This window comes from Silene latifolia, chromosome 2 (genome assembly GCF_048544455.1).
Source record: "Silene latifolia isolate original U9 population chromosome 2, ASM4854445v1, whole genome shotgun sequence".
NCBI classification, from domain to species: domain Eukaryota; kingdom Viridiplantae; phylum Streptophyta; class Magnoliopsida; order Caryophyllales; family Caryophyllaceae; genus Silene; species Silene latifolia.
Window position 1 is genome coordinate 32,678,746 of NC_133527.1, and position 5,275 is coordinate 32,684,020.

The 5,275-nt window shown below is 40.4% G+C and overlaps 1 non-coding gene across 1 annotated transcript; it reads right to left on the minus strand.

The window, feature by feature from the left end:
- Nucleotides 1–223: 223 nt before the first annotated feature.
- Nucleotides 224–330, minus strand: LOC141644948 (small nucleolar RNA R71). Its single transcript, XR_012544547.1, has one exon. It is a non-coding gene; the product is annotated as a small nucleolar RNA R71 (small nucleolar RNA).
- Nucleotides 331–5,275: the final 4,945 nt, after the last annotated feature.

A 5,275-nucleotide genomic window follows, 5' to 3' on the forward strand; every position in this document is an offset into this window, starting at 1 on the left:
AGACCCTCATTCTCATATGGAGATTTTTTGTGACTATTGTGATGCGATTTCTCAAACCGGCGTTACTCAAGACCAAATCCGATGGGTCTTATTTCTTTTTTCTTTGATTGGTTTCGCGAAACAATGGTTGAAGAGCCTAGAAAAGGCTACTCTTGATATTGATTCTTGGAAGAAATTGGCACTTGCTTTTTACAAGAAATTCTATCCTCCGGAAAAGACTAACATGTTGAGAGCCCAAATCACCGAGTTCAAACAAAGGGATGAGGAATCTTTATATAAAGCATGGGAGAGATTCAAGGACACTTGTCGATCTTGTCCACACCATGGACTTAGCGAGAGGTTCCTTATACAACAATTTTGGAACGGTCTATATGAAGACTCCTGAAACATTCTCAATATGGGATCCAATGGTATGTTTACCGAAGTTGATGACAATTAAACATGGAACAAGAATGAAGAAATGGCGGTCCATAACTCACAATATAGTAGGCCTCGGAATGCTACTAGAGGAGGAAAGCATGAAGTGGACTCCATTACTAAATTGGGTGCTCAACTTAGTGCACATATTGATACCATTAATTTGAAGTTTGAGAAGGCTATGGCTAAACTTGAAGAAGCCTGCAAATCACCTAAGCAACATGTCAATGCTATGGTGGCATCTTCATCCATTCCAAGGGGAGTATGTGAGAGTTGTGGAACTTTGGGTCATGACGAAAGTGAATGTAGGGGATCAAGTGACAAAGTGAATGCTTTCCAAGCATACAAAAGCGGCACCCCTTATTCCAACTATTACAATAAAAACACCAAATTCCACCCCAACCTCTCATACAAAAGCCAAAATGTCCAAAACCATCAACCAACATACACCCCACCTCCAATGAGAAACCAAGCTCAAAGACCCTTTTACAATCAAAACCAAAGTTATCAAAACCAATCTCCATACAATCAAACAAATGACCAAGGTTTTGATGTTCAAAAAGCGGTCCTCCAAATGCAAAAGAACCAACAAGAATTTTTCACTCAAATGCAAAAAGATAGTCAAGCAAAGGAGATCACCATCAACAACATCCTAGCCCCCACCAAAATGTTGGAAACCCAAATGTCTCATATAGCATCTTCTAGTTCTCAAAGACAAAAGGGGCAATTACCACCTCAAGGTAATCCCCCAAGACATGAATCGGTGAGTGCCATCCATTTGAGGAGTGGTACTAGTTATGAAGGATCAAAGAAGCAAATTGAGGAAGACATTGTGGAGGCTAGTGACAAGGAAAGAGTTGTGGCAAACTCTAAGGAAAAAGAACCCACCATCCAAGAAGTTTCAAAGAAGAATGAAGAGAAGGCTAAGGGGAAAGTGCCTATTGTGATTAGGCTTCCATTTCCAAGTCGTCAAGCTAAGCCTAAGTTTGATGAGCAACTTGGCAAGTTCATGGAAATTGTGAAGAACTTGGAAGTCTCAATCCCATTCACCTAATTGATTAATCATGTTCCGGCCTATGCAAAGTACATGAAAGACATTCTTACAAAGAAGAAATCCATCCGGAAGCTTGAGACCATCGCTTTCACTAAAGTAAGTAGTGTTATTCTTCAAGGAAGTTCACCTCCAAAACTCAAAGATCTGGGAAGCTTCTCTATTCCATGCACTATTGGTGACACTACAATCAACAAAGCTTTATGTGACCTTGGAGCAAGTTTAAGTGTCATGCCATACTCGGTTTGCAAGAGGCTAGGAATGGGAGAGCTCAAGTGCACCAATATCACGCTTCAAATGGCGGATCGATCAACAAAGATACCTTTAGGGGTATGGGAAGATGTACCCATAAGAATTGACAAGTTTTTCATCCCGGTAGACTTTGTCATTGTTGATATGGAGGAGGATTCCAACATTCCTATCATCTTAGGAAGACCTTTCTTGCACACCGCGGGAGCGGTGATTGATGTGAAACACGGAGAGCTCACCCTTGAAGTGGGAGATGAAACAATCACTTTTAATCTTGACAAGACAATGAGAGCTCTCTGATTGCATGAGCCATGCTTCATGGTTGATCATTATAGCCGAGAAAGTGATAGGAAGAAGTTGGCATCTCAATGCAAAGAACAAGCTATGGGTAATGAATCACCACCCATATGGAAGAAGAAAGTGAAAGATGCTCCGTCCAAAGAGCAAAGAAGTCTCAACAATGAGAGCTTGAAAAGCTCACCCATGACAAGCAATGAAGAAGGCCTCATTGGCCATAATGACAAGAGGGAAGAGGAGTTGTTTCCATCAACTCATGATACTATGGGGAAGCAAGCTAATGAAGTATGCGGTCTTTGGGATGATGAGTTTGAAGGGTTATTCATGTGGGGTAATATCCGTATAATACCCTTAAAAATTAGGACTATAACGCAAATTTTATATGTGATTATTGTCATAAAACGAAAATACAATAAAGAAACGATAAAGCATTAGAAATAACCTTCGGTCCTAGTGCAATTCGGCAATGATAGAGATCAAAGTAGAACTCCTCCTAATTGTTGCACCCAAGATCGTCTGAGACTATGCCCATGTGCTAGAAATGTATTCTCTAATTGCCTTGCAATATTGAGAGAATTTGTTGTGAGTTTCTTTAGATGTGAGATCTAAAGTTTTGAGAGGAAATGTTTCTCAAAACCCTAATTTTTGTTGCAAAATGAATTAGGTTACAAAATGAGGAGAGGCTCCCCTTTTGTTCCTTGCCTTCGTCCAACCGTGAGCCTACATGGGGATGTGGGCTTCCACTTCCTCTTATTTTTAACTCGTGGTTCGACCCGAAATTCGCTAAATGTATACGACGGGTTTTTTTTTTAATTATAAATCGTCATCGGTTATCGGTTATTAAAACATCAACTAATAACACGGATTAGTTGAAATGTTAATACATGTCCAACAAAGACAATATCGTATAATTAATTTATTCAATATACATTAATCAAATATAAATCGTTTATATTCAATTTACGAATTAACTGCTTAATTCGTCTTAGACACTTTTATTTAATCCGTATTAAATAATTATCTCAACATCGCGTTTGACTAATTATATTAGTCAATAACTCCGACTAACTGGTTAGTCAAATTTGGCATCAACATGACTGTATTTTCATACCGTCACATCTCTCAAACGTATCCTATAGGTGTGACTTTTAGGGACCAGTTGATCACCGCCATCTGTATGACAATAACGTCAAACTTATCTAGCAAGCCAACCGTTATTGATAAACGTGGACCAACTGATAATAATACAAAAGTATACCCTTTGATCCTTTTAGAGATTTAAATGTTATTGCACTACTTGTAAAGGACACCAGCCCCACCAAGCTCCCACTTGTCCATACAAGTGTATGTGTAATAACGTTATCCGCACTAACTGGAGGACACAGCTCCAACAAACTCCCACTTGTCCGTACAAGTGTGTGTGCGATAACCGATTCTCATATCCATTTAAAAAATTTCTCCCACTCAATGTAAAACAATTTGCAGATCCGGATCCGCAAAGGTCGTATTTTACAATCGATCTGTATCAAGAGTGGTTTCCCCGACTAGAGAGTAACTCAACTGATAAAACGAATTCGTATTCGAGCATGGCCATGCATTTCAGTTACAGCTCCTCGAGTGGCCTTGAGAAATATCGAGTACCTGATAAAGGCTGAATATTTCCTTCAACTCGACTCCTTCCGAACTAAGCACAACATGAAATGAGCCAGAAACAATCTACTTGGCCCCATGTTACGGATGACCGTGAGAAAGAAACCAAAGTCACCCAAAATCTGCCTTAATCTCAAGAGACAGTCGATAGTCAAAAGAATCGACTCTTAGGATCACCATGGAGGTCCTATCCACGACCTGGCACCGAATGTTATAAAACATTTAGGACTCCACGTAGATGTCACAATTGTGTCCTACGAGATATCCGTATAACTCGCCTCTGTGATTGGTCAGTCAACAGGTTGACTTATGGCTCGTTGAACCCACCATCAACCAACGGCACAAAATAATTGCCAGAGTTATCAGCTCATGTGGGCAATTAAGGACCAAAATATAATGTTTGTTCAGTTCACTTTGTGGTGTTCAAAATTGTCATACAAAACCACATGAAAAAACAAAATATATAAATATCAAAACGATGATGTCGTATGGAGTACAAAGAGAATGAATCTAATCCATAAAAGAGTACTACAACTTAGGAACACGTTTAATTCCCATGGAATTAACATGCCCTTCATGCTTATCTTGTCGTAATGGTTTAGTGAGAGGATGTGCTATGTTATCATCTGTAGCAATCTTTTCTATCACTACTTCCTTTTGCTCCACGTAATCTCGGATTAGATGAGCTTTCCGTTGTACATGTCTAGACTTGTTGCTAGACTTTGACTCCTTAGCTTGGAAGATGGCACCTCTATTGTCGCAATAGATGGTGATCGGGTCGTTCGAACTAGGCACTACAGATAGTCCTTGTAAGAATTGACGCATCCATATCGCTTCCTTTGCAGCTTCAGACGCGGCATAGTACTCGGACTCAGTCGTAGAATCTGTTGTAACACTTTGTTTGTAACTCTTCCAGCTGACTGCAGCGCCATTAAGAGTAAAAACGAATCCGGACTGAGATTTTGAGTCATCTCGATCCGTTTGGAAGCTAGCATCTGCGTAACCAGTTGCGCATAGCTTTTGATCGCCTCCATAAGTCAATGCCCAATCTTTAGTCCTCCGTAGGTACTTAAGAATGTTCTTGATGACCATCCAATGGGATTCACCGGATCTTTGTTGGAATCGACTTGTCATACTCAATGCATATGCCACGCCCGGACGTGTGCATATCATGGCATACATGATTGATCCTATAGCCGAGGCATAAGGAATCCGTGTCATGCGCTCTTTCTCTTCCGGTGTCTCTGGTGCCTGAGACTTGCTCAAATGCACCCCTGGAGCCATAGGAAGAAACCCTTTCTTGGAGTTAGTCATGCTGAATCTCTCTAGGATTTTGTCTATATAAGACTCTGATCGAGAGATAACATCCGTCGTGATCTATCTCGATAGATACGGATGCCCAGAATTCTTTGTGCCTCACCCAGATCTTTCATCTGGAAATGGTTTTTCAACCATACTTTCACCGAAGTTAAGAGAGGTATGTCATTCCCAATCAGGAGTATGTCATCGACATACAATATGAGGAAGACAATCTTGCTCCCACTCGACTTGATATAAAGACATGGTTCCTCGACCGATCGAGTAAATCCATTTTCTTTAATCACTTGGTCG